The 19,397-nt window shown below is 34.5% G+C and overlaps 1 protein-coding gene and 1 long non-coding RNA gene across 2 annotated transcripts in view; both read left to right on the top strand.

The window, feature by feature from the left end:
- Positions 1-342: 342 nt before the first annotated feature.
- LOC129057179 (uncharacterized) lies at positions 343-10,614 on the top strand. The gene is made up of 3 exons (XR_008521738.2): positions 343-495; positions 1,641-1,711; positions 10,490-10,614. It is a non-coding gene; the product is annotated as an uncharacterized LOC129057179 (long non-coding RNA).
- A 788-nt stretch (positions 10,615-11,402) lies between these two features.
- LOC129053902 (protein FRG1B-like) overlaps positions 11,403-19,397 on the top strand; it is a 255,490-nt gene continuing 247,495 nt past the window's right edge. The window contains exons 1-2 of the mRNA XM_063716807.1: positions 11,403-11,456; positions 13,261-13,375. The gene's annotated coding sequence lies outside the window, so the exon portion shown is untranslated. The remainder of the gene's footprint in view (positions 11,457-13,260; positions 13,376-19,397) is intronic.

Raw genomic sequence — 19,397 nt, 5'->3', positions numbered from 1 at the left:
GATTAATATGTCTGAACTTCCATTTACTCATTAAGAGATCGAATATCTTTGATCAAATATCTTTGAACCTCCGTTTACACATTTATACTTTCAGACCATTTTTTATACCTTTAGAAGACTGTGAGGATTAAATGAGAGAACATATATGCAATAAATAAAATGAGCCAAATGTGAGGAGGAGGTCGTAGTGGTAATTTATTAGCTCTTTAGGAGAAAAATACCTGTGCAATCATATCCCCGCTTCTTTTTTAACTGGCAGATTTGCCCAAAGTTGACTGTACATACAAATATTGAGCATTTCTTCCTGGTCTCCGTGATAAACAGAGGTTTTGATATTTTTAGGTGAGATGGAAAAAAAGTATCAAGGAGTGAGCTAAGCCACTGCCTTTGAGAACCCTCTCGAGGAGTCTGGGCTCATGAAGATGCCAGAATAAGTGGCACGTATGTCCTGAATGAATGTGAGATTTTTACCGTGTGCTTTTCCTGTGAGGAGTGGTGAGTTATCTTCTGAAAACTTTATGATGAAAATACAGACAAGAGTGTCTTAAGATTATTGTAATAATCATAATTAATGCTTATATAGTACTTTCAGTGCACCAAGAAATTGTTCTAGGCACTTTGCACGTTAAGTTTTTTCAAATCACTCTTGGTTTTTTATTTTTTTATTGCGATGTAATTCATAATTATAAAATTCACCCTTTTGTACAGTCAGTGGTTTTTAGTATATATTCAACAGGTTCACCACTGTCTAGTTGCTCAGCATTTTCATCATCTCAGAAGGAAATCTCTTCCTACCCATTAAAGCAGTCACATCCCTTCCTCCCCCTCTTCTAGTCCTTGGCAACTACTAGTCTGCTATCTATGTGGAATTGCCTATTGTGAATATTTCCTAAGAAATCATGTAACATGTGGGCTTTTGTATCTGGCTTCTTTCACCTATAACATTCTTGAGGTCCATCATGGTTGTAGCACCCGTTCCTTTTTATGGCTGCGTAGTATTCCATTGCATGGATGTAACATTTTGTTCATCCATTCATCAATTGATGAACATTTAGGTTGTTTCCCCTTTTTGACTGTTGTGAGTAATGCTAGTGTGAATATTCTTACGTAAGTATTTTTGTGGGCGTATGTTTTCATTTCCCTTGGGTATACATACTTAGGAGTAAAATTGCTGGGTCATATGGTAACTCTTTAACTTTTCGAGGAACCCCAAACTGTTTCCTGTAGGTGCTGCACCATTTTACATTTCCACCAGCAATGTGTGAAGATACATGTTACCTCTTAATCCTCACAATAGCCTTAAGAGTTAAGTTATTATCCTAATTTTTTAAGTGGGGAAACTGACTCACAGAGAGATTCAGTACCTTTTCCAAAAATCTCAGAGCTAAGAAGTGACAGAATCAGGATTTAAAATCTGGCAGTATGGCTCTACAATCTGCTTTGAACTTTAACATAATATGTACAAAGCCTGAAGCAAATTCTCAGTACTGTATTAAAGAGGGCATAGCAATGTAAGTCTTCCTAAATCAATAATTTATAAATGAAACAGCTTAAAAGACTTCCAAGTTTCAATCTTATGATATTTATTTATCACAGAAATCAATATACCTAAACTCATCTATATAAATTATGTCCTGTAGTAAGAAGAAAAAGAGCAAAGATAAGAAGAGAAAAAGAGAGGAAGATGAGGAAACCCAGCTTGATATTGTTGGTGAGTTAGTTTTCAGTGCTGTATTCTGAAAAAAGTTAACATTTCTTGAGGTCTCATTGAAAATATTTTCCTAGTTAGAAATTTATGATGTATTCATATTTGTGTTAAAGTGCTTAAATATTACCTACAGTTGTAAATTCCATTTATTCTTTAGCACAGTAGATGCTACTGATGCCTTTACTTCATTGTCAGAACAGAGCACACGAGAGAAGAATTACAACTCTCTGACTTAATAGGCACCATTAGACTCCTTAATAGCCGGAGATTCTGATACATAATTTTAAAGGCTTAATGTAAATGTTATTCAACCAAGTATATTTTACAAGTTATTTTCTTTGAACATGTATACATTTTAGTTATAGAAGTCAGTTGTCTCTTAAACGAAGTATCTTCACAGGAAAAATCATTATTTTGTGAACTCTGAAATGAATGAAAATTTTAAATACAATATCAAGGTAGCCTGTAAATGATACTAGAAATAAACTCACCCAAACACACTTAACCAGCCTGTTTTCTGTTTAGTTATTTCCATACTTCTTTTTTCTCTCTTTTAAAATTTGGCAAGTTGCATTTTGAATCTTCATAAATTATGGTAGCTTAAAAAATATATAAAATATGGAATGTTATAAAGCTAATGTTCTGGAAGAATCACTGCTTTTGAAATGCCAAATCAACAATTCTAAAATTAGGGTAAATATCTAGGGTAGATATGTAGATGTGGAATTGCTGTGTCAAAGGATAGGTGAATGTTTAACTATGTAAGAAACTGTCAAAAATTTTCTAAAGCGGTTGTGCCATTTTACCCTCTCACCAAGAATGAATTAGTGCTCCAGTTACATCCTTGCCAAGAGTTGATGGTGTTATCAGTCTTTTTTCCCAGTCTGAGTTTTACCTTTTCAGTTTCTTAATGGTGGTTTTCGGATGGACAACTTTTTTTTTTGTTTTTTGTTTTTTTGTTTTTTTGTTTTTTTGATGGAATCTCGCTGTGTCGCCCAGGCTGGAGGACAGTGGTGCGATCTCGGTTCACTGCAAACTCCACCTCCCAGGTTCATGCCATTCTCCTGCCTCAGCCTCCCAAGTAGCTGGGACTACAGGCACCCGCCACGACGCCCCGCTAATTTTTTGTGTTTTTAGTAGTGATGGGCTTTCACCATGTTAGCCAGGATGGTCAGAAGCTTTTAATTTTTATAAAGCCTAATTTATTTTTTTCTTTTATGGTTACTGCCTTATCTCTTTGATCTAAGAGATCTTTGCTTATCTCAAAGTCAGTAAAATATTGTACACTGTCTTTTAGAGGCGTCATAGTTTCAGTTTTTACATCAAATCAGTCATTAATCTCAAATTAATTTTTGGCATGGTGTGAGTTTGGTTTCAAGATTTACCTTTTTTTTTTTTTTAACATCTTGATAGCCATTTGTGCCAGCACCACTGGTGTTTCCTTTTTCCATTAATCCAGTTTCGTATCTTCATAAAAAATCAATTAACTTTCTATGTATTGGTCTATTTCTGGATTCTGTTCTATTGATTGTCTGTTTTCTGTTGGTATACTTCTCTTGATTGCTATAATTTCATGAAGTCTTGAGATCAGGTAGTGTGTGTCCTCCAACTTTGTACTTACTATTAGTTTATTAATTTCTACTGTGAAGCATGTTGGATTTTCTCAGAGAATTGTATCGAGTCCAGATCACTTGAGGGAGAATGAACATCTTAATATTGGGCCTCAATATTTCATAATTTTCAATGTAGCAGTCTTGCATGCCTGTTTAAAAATTTATTCTTAAGTGTTTTATAATTTTACACTACTGTCAATAGAAATTTTGAATTTGATTTCCAGTTTTTTGCTGTCAGTATGTAGATATACAATTGATTTTTGTATAGTGACTTTGTAGTCTGATAAGTCAGTTTCACTTATTACTTCTAGTACTTTATGTAGAAAACTGAGAAATTTGCAATTATGTTTCCCATGACTGTCGTTTGACTTCTTTCTTTCTAATCCTAATGTCTTGTCTTGCTTTTTATTGGTTTATTATACTGTCCAGGACTTCCATAGTGTTGAACAGAAGTCACGAGAATCGGCATAATTGCATTGCTTCCAAGCTTAGGCAGAAAGCTTTCAGTAGTCCACCATATGGTATGATGTCTATAGGGTCTGCAGAGAAAAACCTTTATCAAAATGAGGACATTCCTTTTAAACTTTGTTTCTTGGGAGTTTTTATCATAACGATGTTTAATGCTGTCAAATGCCTCTTTCTGTATCTGTTGAGATGATTATACAACTTTCTTCATTCTGCCAATGAATTACATTGGTTTCATTTTCAACTTTTAAGCTAACTTTACATCCCTGAGGTAAACCCCACTTGGTTTTGGTGCATTGTCCTTTGGGATATTGCTAGAGTTGATTTCAAGGTGTTTTTTCTTTTTTATTTTAAGATTTCTATATTGGTGTTGATGGGAAATATTGGACGTTTGTATATTTTTCTTGTAAAGTCTTTATTTGAGTTTGGTGTCAAGGTGATATTGGGTGTCATAAAATTAGATGGGAAGTGCTGTCTCCTTCCCTGTTTTTGGAAATAGCTGTGTAAGATGGGTATGATTTCTTCTTTACATGTTTGATAGGATTTACCAGTGAAGTCATCTGAACCTAGAGGGTTTGGATTGGTTTGGTTTTAGTTTTTTTGTGGGAGAATTAAGATTTTTTAATAGATATTTTCAGATTTTTCTGTTGTCAGTTTTGGTAATTTGTGTCTTTTAGGAAAATTTCCTTTCATCCAAGTTGTTGGATTTATTGGCATAAAATTATTCAGAATATTCCTTTAATATCCTTTTAATGTTTATAGAATCTAATCTGTATTGCAGTCTCTTCATATTGGTAATTTGTGTTTTTTCTATTTTTTCCTGGATCAGTCAGTCTAGCTGGACGTTTATCAATTCTTTATAAGATCACTTATTTTAGATCATTAATGATCTTTTAGTACAGGGGTATTCAATCTTTTAGCTTCCCTGGACCACAATTGAAGGAGAAGAATTGTCTTGGGCCACACATAGAATACACTAATGATAAGCTGATGAGCCAAAAAAAAAAAGAAAAAGAAAAAAAATCTCACAATGTTTCAAGAAAGTTTATGAATTTGTGTTGGGCTGCATTCAAAGCTGGCCTGGGCCACATGCAGCCCTAAGGTTGGACAAGCCTTTTTCAGTATTACTTATTTTCTCTTTTTTTCATTTTCTATTTCATTTATTTTCAGTCTTTTTTTTTCCTCCCTTTAACTTATTTTCAGTTTACTTTGCTCTTGTTTTATTGCTTCTTAAGAAGGGAGTTTGATCTCTTCATTCCACTTTAGTTTTAGTTACAGTCAACACATTTTGCTTTCATTTTCATTCCATTCGAAATATTATCGAGTTTTACTTGTGATTTTTCTTTTCATGGACACTTGAGTTATTTAAAAGTGTATTGTTTTTAATTTCTACTACATAGAGATATTATAGGTATGTTATTGTTGCTGATTTCTAATTCATTTATAGTATAGTTGGAGAATATACTTTCTTAGTGAATTTCCATGTACACTTGAAAAGAATGTGTATTCTGCAGATGTTGGTTCAGGGTTTTTTTTTTTTTTGGAGATGATGTCTCTCTCTGTTGCCCAGCAGGTTGGAGTGCACTGGTGCAATATCGGCTCACTGCAGCCTCCACATCCCAGGTTCAAGTGATTCTCCTGCCTCAGCCTCCATAGTAGCTGGAATTGCAGGCACCTGCCACCAAGCCTAGCTAAATTTTTTTATATTTTTAATAGAGGCGGGGTTTCACCACGTTGGCCAAGCTGGTCTCAAACTCCTGACCTCAGGCGACCCACCAACCTCGGCCTCCCAAAGTGCTGGGATTACAGAGGTGAGCCGTGGCGCCCGGCGGTTCAGTGTTCTTTAGATTTTGGTTAGATCACCTGGTGGAGCTTGTGACTATGCACATCTTCTGTGTCCTTACTGATGTTTTACTCATCCTACAACGTATTGAGAGTTATGTTAAAATCTCCAGCTGTAATTCTAGATCTGCCTACTTGAGCAATTTTTGCTTAAAGTATTTTGAAGCTGTCATGTGTACACATTTAGGATTGTTAAGTCTTCCTTATACATTCAGTCTTTCATTTTCATAGCATTTTAACTTTTATTTCTGTTAAAGGTCTTGATGCCTAGTTAAATTATTTGACCACGCTTTTGCTCCTGTCAAGCCTCGGCCTTTGTTAGCTTGTGCTTATTCATTAGGTTTTTGCCTGTAGACTTAGACAGTGACTCTTACTCTAGGAAAGGCTCATCCTCATGGGCCTCAGCCACATGTTCTAGGTATACTTGGTGAGTTCTCTCCACTCTACTAAGTCCCAAATTTGTGTGATATCTGGCATCTCCAGTCAGCCCTCAGAAGTGGCAGCCACTCTGCATAGGCCTTGAGGAGCCTGCCTGCTGTATGCACTACCCCCAGCCCTTGGCCCTAGACCTGCAGAGAACTTTCACATACTCTTTTGAGGCCACACCTGTATGTATTTCCCTCTTCTAGTGTACATTATTCTATAAACTCCTAACATGTTAGCACTGCAAGACTCTCAGCTTAGTGACAGTGACACTGCCTCATTTTTGGAGGTCTCTACCTCTCTCTGTGTGGTCAAGAAACTGTCATTGGGCAGAAAACAGAAGTGCGTGTGAGATTTGCTTCCTGTGTTTTCCTGTTCTCAAATATCACAGTCCTATTCTGCCTGTGTTCCAATCCCCGAAAAGAGTTTTCTCAAATATTCTATCCAGTTTCAGTTTTCTCATTGGTCATCGTTGGAGGGCAAGTCCATCTCGGCTAGAAGAGGAAGTCCTTCTGCATCTTTTTCTCTTTGTCCTTCCACCTTCTTTTGCATTGTGGATTTTCTAAACTTGCCGTATGAGTAAGCATTGCCTATTTGTGAAGGGAAAGAAAAAAACCTTTTAATTTTTTAAAGCTGTTCTGTTGGTTGCTCACAAGGATCTGAAGGGATTGGTAAATGGGATGAAAGAAATTCTGTCTTTAACATGGAGAATACCATGTGTGACATTCATAAAAATGAGCATGTCTGTAAGCAAAGAGTTTCACTGAGTTCTGCTAGATTCAGAAGCAATTGAACTTACAACATCGTAGTTTGCAAAACACAGATTTGATTTACCCAGGTACTAAAGCTAAGTAAGCTATGGGTTAATAGAAGGTTTGTGAAGGGTACTTAGACTACAGTAAGATTGGGGAAGAAAATTCCATTTCCATATCTAAGATATATCATTCCTTTGTGCCAAGCACATAATGAAGGCAGAGATTTAAAGGGGCCCTTAGCACAGAAGCACTGGGTTAGTCAGAAGGTGAGGTGAGCTGTCACACAGCCTTGATGCTAGAATGAGGGTGCCCTGGTAGTATTTTATCAGCCATGACACTTGTGCATCAGGCCATTTTTTTTTTTTTTGAGACAGGCTCTTGCTTTGTTGCTCAGGCTGGAGTGCAGTGACATGATCATGGCTCAGTGCACGCTCGACCTCGTAGGCTCAAGCAATCCCCTCACTTCGGACCCTCGAGTAGCTGGGACCACAGTCTTGTACCACCATACACAAATAATTTCTTATTTTTTTGTAGAGATGGGTGTCTCCTTTTGTTACCTAGGCTGATTTTGAACTCCTGGGCTTAATTGATTCTCCTGCTTCCACCTCTCAAAGTGCTGGATTACAGGCATGCCAGCCATATGTAAACATTATAAACTATGTGAAAATATGTGAAAACTTTTGTTATGCTTTGTGAGACAACACAGTAGGAATATTTCACCATCTGCCTAAGGTTAAAAGGAAATAGCTTTAAGCATGTGTCTAAATAGCAAGTAATGTTTTAGAGCAGATTCTCTTAAATTCAGCTTGGGCATCTGTAGCATATACACAGCTTGAGCTGTAACCTGACATAGAGACAGGCAACTTCAGTGCCCACTGTTCTTAGGATCCACTGCTTTTTCACAGCTAAAACCCCCAAGTGGCACTGTTAAGTATTATGTTATGTTACTTTAGTCGTTAAACATATAAGCATACCTCCAAAGGTTGAATGTAGGCCACTTGCAGAAAGTAGGCAGAATGCTCACATTTAATTCTTGATGATACTGTGTTTAGCTTTCTTATTCTTTGAAATCTCATTGAGAAAAAATACTGGCATCTGCTCAAAGTAATTTCTTTTTCAGTTGACAATATTATAAGTAATGTTATTGTATCATTTCCCTACTTGGACAGAGTGTGAAAATTTTGAGGAGCTTCTCTGCCAGAAATTTCTTCTTCATTTGCAAAACATTAATGAGATATTATATTTAAATGATTTTATTTAATATTAAGTGTACTTGGTGGATGTGACATAGAACATAAAAAATGAAACTAATTTAAAATTATTAACTATTACATTATAAGAAAAACTTGCTAATCATAACACTTTTCATAATGTTTCTGAATAAAGCATTATTTCTTTTACTGAAAACAATTGTAGCTATAACTCCATCATCTAAATTGTCATTAGTTTTATTGCTTTCTAATCATCTTTAGCTGAAATATTAATTTTGATTAATTTTCTTTTTCTCCATTGATTTTGTGTGTGTGTGGAGGTAAAATATACAGAATATAGAATTTGCCAGTTTTTCTATATTTACTTGTACACTTCAGTGGCATTTAAATACACACACCATTTTACCTTCCCACCAGCATTGCACAGGGTTTCAGTTTATCCACATCCTGCCCAATATTTGTTTTTCTGGTTTTCTTGTTTTCAGTTTTATGTTTGTTTTGATAATAGCATTCTAATGGGTGTGAAGTGGTATTGCATTATGGTTTTGATTTATATTTCCCTAGTGACTAGTGATTTTGAGCATCTTTTTGAGTGCTTATTGGCCATTTGTATATCAGCTTTGGAGCAATGTCCGTGTATATCCTTTGCCCAGTTTTGAATTGTGGTATTTGTCTTTTTGGAGTTCTCTATATAGTCTGGATATTAATTCCTTATAATGTATGTAGTTTACAGATATTTTCTCCATTCTCTGGGTTGCCTTTTACTCTGTTGACAGTGGTTCTTGATTCACAAAAGTTTTTAATTCTGATGAAGTCCAGTTTGTCTATATTTTCTTTTGTTGCCTGTGCCTTTGATGTTCTATATAAGAAATCATTGCCAAATTCATTGTCATGAAGCTTTTCACATTTTCTTCTAAAAGTTTTCTAACTTTATTTCTTACATTTAGGTCTTTGGTCTATTTTAAATTACTTTTTGTATTTGGTGTTAGATAAGGGTCCAACTTCATTTTAGCTAAAATTTTATGTATTTTAAAATTGATTATGAAAACATGAAATGTTTAGTTGAATAGAAAATTTTGTGCAGTGGAATTAACTGAATCTTTAAAACCTTTTTATTAGGGAAATATCCAAACTAATCCATACATAGAAGAATATAATGAGTCCCCCATGTGCCCAGACCCCAACATTAATTATCAATATTTTGCCAATCTCGTTTCATTTACATACACAACCCCACACACGTTTTTTCCGAGAACATTTTAAGTAAAATCACAGATGTTACGTCATTTTACCCATAAATAAATAAATGTACATTTCTTAACGTGATATGTCTTTCTCTCATCACCTGTTTTGTTCTTTACTTTTATACATTATACTATGTCATTTTCAGACCTTGTAAAATTAACAAGAATTCCTTAATATGTCATCCAGTTAATGATTGACTCATTTCTACTCTAGTTAAAGTACAATTTAGGAGGAGGTTTGAGGATTTTTTTAACATTAAGATATAAACTTTTATAACAACTGCTAAAATAATTGTTGCTACAGTCTGAGATTTCTGTTGGCAAATTGGAAATTAGTATACATAAGTATAGATTCTGCTCATTTTGCTTTCAATCTTAAATCATAGTTAAGGCTACTGGCCGGGCGCAGTGGCTCACATCTGTAATCCTAGCACTTTTGGAGGCACAGGCGGGTGGTTCACAAGGTCAGCAGTTCAAGGCCAGCCTGGCCAATGTGGTGAAACCCCGTCTCTACTAAAAATACAAAAAAATTATTCAGGCATGGTGGCAGGCTCTTCTAACCCCAGCTACTTGGGAAGCTGAGGCAGAGAATTGTTTGAACCCAGGAGGCAGAGGTTGCAGTGAACCAAGATCTCATCACTGCACCCCAGTCTGGGCGACAGAGCGAGACTCCATCTCAAAAAAAGAAAAAGATTACTATGCTAGAAAATCTTCCTGTAGAGGCATTTTTAAGAAGCATTATGATAGGCATTGCCTCTGAAAAGCAGGCATGAATAGATGGATGGGATCTATAGAGTGATCATAGCTCACTATAACCTTGAACTCCTGGGCTCAAGTGATCCTCTTTCCCAGCTCCCCGAGTAGCTGGGATTACAGGCATGCACCCCCATGCCTGGCTGTATGTTGCTATTTTGTACTTTAAAAACCAAATCCTGACTGTGCTGGTAGTCGCATGCATCTGTGCACATACATGAAAACAAGTACATGTAAAACTGGTGAAATCTGAATAAGCTTCATGGATTATATCAATGTCAGTTTCCTGATTCTAACAATGTATGATACTTATGCAAGATGTCATCATTGAGACAAAGTGAGAAAAAGATATGTGAGATCTTTGTAGTATTTCTTACCACCGCAAAATAAAAAGTTTTTAAAACTAAGTTATAATAACAAAGAACTCTGTGTCAAAACTAAAATGTAAAGTTGAAATATCAATTTTATTTTTTAGGAATCTGGTGGACAGTAACAAACTTTGGTGAAATTTCAGGAACCATAGCCATTGAAATGGATGAGGGAACCTATATACAAGCACTGGAAAATGGTCTTTTTACCCTGGGAGCTCCACACAAAGAAGATTTGTGTCTGGAAGGGAAGATCCTGCCACAAGTGTAGATTTTAGGACATTCATTCACTTAGGCCAAACTCTAACTAGTCTCAAACGTTTTCCAAAGGAATGGAACCATTGCATTTGACTCTTCCATTTTTTTTTTAATTCCTTAATATTTACCAGCCATTGGTATGTCCCTCTTTCTAATGTAAGCATTTGAAAACATTCCGTATAGTTCCAGAAGAGTATCTTTGGAAATCAAAACAATATGAATAATAAAAATGGTAAGTTGAAAGAAAAAAGAAAACCTATTTGTTTCAAATATGTTTGAATTTCTTTTTTATTCAGGCCTATTACCAAAACTAACCTGGGTGCATTTAACAATTTGAAGTTTTCTCATTTTCTTTAGCCCATTAGAGGAAGCACTAATGAGATACGAAGTAATTAGAAGATAAAAAGCAGTATCATTTGGTCAGCAAGGCCATCCATTGAATAAATGAAAGCATTTAGCTTTTTTAAATAAATACTTATTTATGACTGTATTTTAAAACATAAAGAGAAGCTATCTCCAAAGTTATTAAATAAGCATTATATCACCCTGTCTTACTCAGTGTATAAAATTAGCACTGTAGTTAAAAGAAGGTAAAATAGATCTTGATTCCAAAGATACAGTATTACAGTGACATCAGTATATCTGAATATTCTTACATTTAATTGCAGAAGAAAATAGCCACATTTTTTAAAGCAAAATAATGTCTTTATATTTATAGCAAATGTCAAATTTATTTTCAAATGTTTTTTCTCCAATAGTTGATGAGGGCCCTAGTCCTCTAGAGCAGTTTACGGCTGTCAAATTATCTGATTCCAGGTGAGCTTATGTTGTAATATAATTAATAACCAGTTATTTTAAAAATTTAATTGTATTCATTAAAAATTTTAGTATGTGTCTTAAGCCCACGGTAATTTTGATATAAAAAATGAAATAGCTTTTTTTGAAGAGTAGATTTTGTGATGTACTTTTAGGGGATTTCCTATCAATATATAATGCTAGGCTGGAAAAAAGATATGTAAGTTAAAAAGTGAAGATTAATAATTTCACACACCAAATAAGATAGATTAAAAAATAAATCAAATAGTACAAAACCTGGTTCACTGTTGCTATGATATTTAAACTCACTGTTTGGAAGTCTAAAGACAAACAGGAAGACTCAAAAAAGGAATATTGTTGAAACCAGCAGAGAATGTTACAGCATCATAACGACCAAAATAATATTTTTACTCACTATGTTTACAGTCATTTTATAAAGTAGCCTTTTTTATTCTCACCTTGTGCAGAAGTATAGAATGATTCTTTGGGTAAAAGATACTGAAAGTGAATTTACATATTTTAGTAATTGGTTACATCAACATGATAATGATTTCTGTTATATAATCATTAACGTATAAAGGAGTAAAAGTCAATTCTGGCATCCGAGGAGATTCTCGGTAAGGTAAAAGAAATCATAATTTAAAAAAATCACATGAAGATGATTATTTCTATACTTTCTTTGAAAGTCTGATAAGTAGGGTGAAAGACAAAGAATAAAAGCAGAGGAAGAAAAAATTCAATACTTTTAAACTGCTTTACAATTATAAACAAAAAAGGATTATAAAGAAAATTAACTGACAAATGAGGAAAATATTTGCAACAATCTTAATAGGCAGTGAGTTCTTACTCTTCATATGTATCTTGTATAGAATTCATAGCACTGAAGACCCCAGTAGAAAAATTGCGAACAATCAGATCTGAACAGAAAAATGGACAAGGGACATTACCAGATAATCTAAAAACTAAAAAGGAAAGGAAAAGAAAAACAATTGTTATTCTACTTAACTACTAAAATGCAAATTAATAGGATACTGTTTTTTTCCATATCAGGTTTTCAAGTATTTTTTTTTTACACTCAAAATATTTTTAAAAAAAATCCATGATACAAAACATACTCTGTTAATTTGAGGTAAGAATGTAAATGGAAGCAGCATTTTCTGGAAAACAGTTTGATGACATAAAGTTTTAGTAATTTGTTATTGAAGCTTATAACTAAAGAGGTATAATTGAAGAATGATGAATTTTGAAAATATTTGTTATGTAATATATAAGGTACAATGTCTATATTAAAAAAGCAAAATATAAAACTAAATTTAAAACTGCACTGTCCAATATGGCAACAACTAGTCACATGTAGCTTTTTTTTTTTTTTTTTTGGAAGGCACAGAGTCTCACTCTGTCACCCAGGCTGGAGGGCAGTGGTGTGGTCATAGCTCACTATAACCTCAAATTTCTGGGCTCAAGCACGCCTCCTGCATCAGCCTAACAAGTAGCTGGTATTACATGTGCACACCACCCTGCCCAGCTAACTTTTCAAATTTTTTGTAGAGATGGGGTCTCACCATTCTGTCAAGGCTGATCTTGAACTTCTTGCCTCAAGCAATTCTCCCATTGGCTTCCCAAAGCACAGAGATTACAGGAGTGAGTCACCACTCAGCCACATGCATCTTTTGAACACTTGGAATATGTCCAGTCTGAAATTTTAGATATGTACACACCCACACACGTACACATGTCCTGTTTTGATGTCCTATAATTAATTTTCTCTCAGTTTTTAACTTTTATCTATCTTATTAATGTGCAGAATTGCCCTGAAATCTGGCTATGGAAAATATCTTGGTATAAATTCAGATGAACTTGTTGTTGAGCGTTCAGATGCAATTGGACCAAGAGAAAAATGGGAACCAGTCTTTCAAAATGTAAGTGCTGTTATTGTTTATAAAAACTTCCTGTCAGTTTAACACAAAGTCTGTAACAGTCAATCATAATATATTTAAAAAGAAAAAGTAGGATTTAATAGTATAATACATTAAATTGGAATAAATCAGTAAGAACATAGAGCCTTAAAGAGATCTCAAAATATAGTGCAACAAAAATAGCATTAGTACTTTTGCCCACAATTATTTCTGTATACCCTTAGTGCCTAGATATGGATCTCATTTCCATTGAAGAACCAGTCAATTTCAGGTCACAGAGTAGGAAAACAGAATAGTTCCTAAGTATCTTCTTTGTAGAAGAAATCATGGATGCTTTCAGAAACATTACAGACTGTAAGCAAACAGTGGAGCTAGCTAAGACAAAATTGTGACAATTTGCATATAAAATATAAATAATAATAGTTCATTAAAGTAAATTATCTCTAAAAGACTTTCAGTGCATAAGCTTAAAATAGTGTTCGAAAAGATAGTTTTAATATAAGAAGAAAAAAGATAATATACTAATTCTTAATTTTAGTAAGTAGACAGTTGTAGTATATGCATGTTTTGTTAAATCTTTGTTGATACAGAATACATAATTTCCTTTTTCTGTTTGTGTGAGAAGTAAAGATTGAACAAAAATATGTGAGTGCTAAACTGTCTTTAAAAAGTAGATAACTATATCAAAAACAGTAAGGACCAGTGGGCACCACGCAGAACAAACAAATAGAAGATAAGCTCAGCCTTTGAGTAGCAGTTTTGGTAGTATACAATAATGAACTGAAAATAGGAACTCAGCAGTGTTTTCTAAGATGACAGATTAAACAAACATCCCACCAGAAAGAGGTAATCATTTAGAATAATTTCCTCATCTCCTAGGATAAAATCTTAAGTCAGTGACTTGAAAACTATTTTGACCCAATCCATTGAGAAATGCATTTTTACATTGCAGCTCAGCACACACATATGTGTAACTGAAGCAAGAGTTGTACTTAACAATACTTACTTATCCATGTGTTATGCACTTTGATATTTCTTATTCTCTTTTACCCCTTCCTCTGTGTGTCTGTGTGTATTACTTCCCCCCCCCCCCAATACCGTTCAGGAGACACTACATTGATTTCATTACCTGCTAATGTGTTGCAACCCCTTTGAGATGATCCTACTAGTTTTGAGGAGATGCTTCTAATAAAAGTTACACCAGTACAAAATGCCAATATTTCATAAGGCCAGGATGATGACTTAGATAGTACTAATAATACAACACTTTAGGAAAGTTCATTTCATTTTATTTTTAGGAAGGACACTAAGTTTCAAAAATTTAAATTTAAATGAAAGAGGGTCTTAAAACTCTATTGCAAAAAGGACTCAGCTGAATAATCTGTGGCACAGGTTTAAATCACCTTGGACCACACCGCCATGTTCCAGGGCTCACCAGGAGCCATCCAGATGGGAGACCACCCAGCCCTTGTGACTTGACTAAGAAATTAAATCCATATTATCAGCACGTTTTTAACTGGATGTGATATAAGGTTAACATATTTTGTAATCACTGTATTTATAAATATTTTGTCTAAATGTTATGGTATTCCAAGCTTTCCAAAAGAATCAACCAAATACAAGTTATAAATAAATGTTATATTTGTTACAGGAGTTAAGCTAACCAAATTTATAACCCAGATTTAGATACACAAGAAAATCAGTTTTTAAAGATTTGTTTAATAGAAAGCAGTGTAATACATCAAACCTTAAACAACTAAAAATGTATATGAATATTTATTTTCACACACAAAAGTCCCTCAGACATTGATTCTTAAATTCAAACACCAAAGACATTGGATATACCTTTTCCTGTTTTCTAATTGTGAAGAAAATAAATTTTACTTAAAATGCTAATATTTGAATAAAGTATGCATTCATAATTATGTTCTTGTCTTTAAAGATAATTTTTCACACAGAGCTAAATCAGTTTTATCTTCAGTAGATCTTTTAGAAAGGAAGCAATCCTACCTCATCTAATTAGAATTTAGTCCTACTAGGAAGATACACTACAAATGTTTATTGTGGTAATCTTTGAATAGTAAAATGAAAGGTGTTTTTGGTTTTCTTTTCTATATGTTCTTGTATTATATTTTCAAGGTTGTTCTCTAAGTTCTTTTCTGTGATTTTTAAATCAGGGAGGAAAAATTAATTCATTCTAAACAGTTAATGTTTCTTCTATAAGAAGTATCCTCATGGCTATTTTGTTATTTTGTTTCACTTAGGGGATAATGGCTTTATTGGCCTCAAATAGCTGCTTTATTAGATGCAATGAAGCACGGGACATAGAAGTAAAAAGTAAAACAGCAGGAGAAGAAGAAATGATCAAGGTAATGATGACATTTTATACAGATGACTGCATTCACATATGCGATGTGACTATATCTCTTTAAAATGTTAAGTCATCATTTACTATCACTTTAAAGATTTAGTTAATAGCTTTTTATAATGTGGTGTTTCAAATAGACTCATTTTTAATTATAAATCCCATTGTTGACGGCTTGTTTATACAATGTGGTAGAGAAATCAGTGCATCTAGGAGCTACCTTGCCATTATCTCCATGGATTAGTATATTTTTCTGTTAGTTCCACGTGCTACTTTTAAGCTTTCATTTTCTTTTTTTCTTGCTTGTATTTTAAAATCTAATTTTTAAAATAGATAACATGTACACGTGGTCCAACATTTTTAAATAAAAGCATATGAAGATGAAGACTTATGCCTGCCATGCATCTTACTCACCTGTGTCTCAGCTCCTGTTCCTCTTTCCCTTTGTTTTGTTTTTTTATACCCTCCTAAAATTTCTCTATAAACATACGAATATATTTATAATTTTCAACTCTTTTACACTAAAGGCAGCCTCCTCTATAGTCTTCTTGACTTTGATTTTTTTTTCCTTAAAATTGTATCTTGGAGAGTTTTCTACTGTTAGTTTGAATGTAGAAAGTTTTCTCTTTTTCTTGCTTTTCCTCCCTTTCTCTCTCTCTCTTTTTTAACAGCCACATAATATTCCATTTTAGGGATATACCTTAATTTATGTAGTCTTTTATAGATGGAAATTTAGGCTGTTTCCAGTCTTTTGCTCTTATAAACAGAGCTGCAGTACATAACATTGAATATGCATCAATTTGTAGATGTGCAGTTGGACCTGAAGATAAATTTCCAGAAGCAGAATTACCAGGTCGGGGTATACGCCTTTGTATTTATGTAATGCTTGAGCTCCTGTGATGATAATCACTCCATGAAACATAAAAAATCATAGCAGAACTTCTGGGGCCATAGCCCTTACATTTTAAAAATATTTTTATTAATTGTACCTGTCTTCTTTGCATTAGGAGAAACGTGAATCACATGAAACATGATTTTTATTTTATTTTTAAAATTTGTGTGCATCACTAAGCTGGAAATAAAAGTTCCTTATTCCAGGCTAAATTCCCTCATCCGTAGTCAGATGCGTTATCCATTGCACCAGTGGCCTGTGCCCTCCCTAATCCTACTCTTTGTTTTACATCATTGTAAAAGTTACACAGACATCTTCATATCAAGGTGAAATTCTAAATAATACTGTTAATATAACCTAGATAAATCAGGTAGTTAACTGGAATTTGATGAAAACATTTAAGGCTTAATTTTTTAGACTCACAAAAGCCACTGATCTTTAATGATAAACATATACCAGGATGTGTCTAAAGAATAACTCCCCACTTCTTAACACATGGTTTTTCTGTGTCTTGGCATTCCATCACAGTACTGAGCATCCTAAACCTTGCTTTGTTTGTCTCTGTTGGGAATCACAGGTTGCATCCAGTCTGACCCAGATTTGCTCTGTAAGTCATTGTGGGGGCCAGAGAGGAAGGCTCTAAGAGAGGGGGCAAATGTCTTTTCTAAAATGCCCTTCGTTCTTATAATTAAAGCATAAAAATTTGTGTTACGTTTTTCTCTACTACCAGTTTAATTTAAAAGCATCTATCAATTCTCTGTACATGCTACATGTTAGATTTCCAGTCATATGTTTGATTTTCTTTTTAGAATAGTCTTGATTTCAGATAATTTCAAATCTCAAGCTCAAACAATTTCGGTCTCAAATGTAGGTATTTTCTTAGAGTTAGAGAAGTGAAATGTTATATTTTTTCATTGCATGTATCTGGCACATGCGCTGTAGTCTGGAATTTCCATAATGCTCCTGTGAGGTGGATGTGAGCTCAGCCTTACAGACAGGAAGACAGCCTCTGACCCTCCTTACATCCTTGTGGTTTTTGTCAGTCAGTTCATGGAAATCACAGTGATTTCAAGGTGTGGTAAGACAGGATGTGTACCCAGGCTCAGTTGACTCCAGAGGCCACTCTCAGTATTTCATAACACATTGCTTCTCAGGAAACAGGTCATTGACGAAATGCAGATGGGTTTGTGACTTACATTTAATTTTACTTATTTATATTTTATTGTATCATGTTTAAATTATTTTTCATCTGGATCTCATCACAAAAGTGTTATTGAAGGCAACAATTGCAAATATATGTGCAGTGCTTTGCACTTATACAAAGATACAAAGATAGACAAATATTGCATTTTTCACTATTTAAAGAAATTTTCAGACGAAATACAAAGTTTTCTGGTTCTCTTTGGTTAGTCAAGTGCTTGGAAGCTCTGAACAGTGATTATTTAGGACTCTCTTTGTACCATTTAATTGTGGGCTCTCCTAATCTCTGTCAGCCCTTCACCTTTATGACCTTGTGTTATCTACCAGAACACAGATCCCTCTTACTAAAGGTAGCATTGTGCTACAGGCCCTAGCAGGGAATGTTTGCAAGTCTGGGACCCCTCTAATCAAAACTGTCACAAAGATGTGATTGGCACAAACACGTTTTTTGTCATCACTTTCTAAGGAGCCCTGGAAATGGACTCTGGCCACAGAGATTCCTTAGAAGACATGAGTCCTTACCATTGCCAATTGCCTGTTCTGTGGGTGATCCTAATTGTTGAATGCAGGTCAATTAACTTATGACATGTGACAGTAAACATCTATCCAAACTTAGGAGGATATAAGAAGCTAGTAAAAGAGGGGGTTTCCAATTAATTAAAAACAAGTTGTGTAATGTTAAAAATTTTAATACTTTGGTAATAGTCTGTGCAATGTAAAATAGCTATTAAGCTTTCAATCTGATCAAATGAACACTTGTCTACTAGGGATAATTTGATCCTAGTGTATTCACTTGGAGGACAAAATTAAATTAATGATTGCTTTATTGCCTAGCAGGATCTGATGTGTAAAATGTTTCTGAAATAATTTTGTCTGTAGTGTTTCTTACACAAGGGCTGTGGAGGAAGCATGTGACAGCACTTACTCATATAGATTATATATATGAAGTAAAAACACATAGCCAGAACCTGTCTTTTTCTGAATATAGTTGCTCAGTTAATTTTTTCTTCTGCATAAGAAATCATCTCGAATGTTCTTATGTGATACATAAAGTGGGGAAGGTGGAAGATAAACATATAACCCATTGGATTCTCTTTTCCAATATCTAGATTAGATCCTGTGCTGAAAGAGAAACCAAGAAAAAAGATGGCATTCCAGAAGAATACAAAGGAAATGTAAAACAATGTGAAATCAATTATGTGTATGTATGCTTTTCCTTTTAGACCTAAGATTTGACAATGAAGTGCTCCTCAAAGTGCTTTCAAAATAAATTACCTTATTCGTTGGGGATGTTGGTGCATGCCTGTAGGCCCAGTTACTCGGTAGGCTGAGACAGGAGGATTGTTTGAGCCCAGGAGTTCAAGGCTGCGGTGAGCTCTGATCACCACTGCATTCCAGCCTGGGTGACAGAGCAAGACCCTGTCGGAAAAAATAAAAACTGATGGACAAGAAGAGGCAACACAATGTAGCATCTAGGAGAGAGCACTGAGCTAAATGCTTTTCTTTTCTTGAGGGTTCAGTTTTCCTAATCATCCCATCAGCTCCCAAAGCTAGTCACTCGGGTTAAT

Source organism: Pongo abelii, chromosome 17, assembly GCF_028885655.2.
Source record: "Pongo abelii isolate AG06213 chromosome 17, NHGRI_mPonAbe1-v2.0_pri, whole genome shotgun sequence".
Taxonomy (NCBI): Eukaryota; Metazoa; Chordata; class Mammalia; order Primates; family Hominidae; genus Pongo; species Pongo abelii.
The sequence above is the reverse complement of the archived record's forward strand: the minus strand, read 5'-3'. Positions and strand labels throughout refer to the sequence as shown.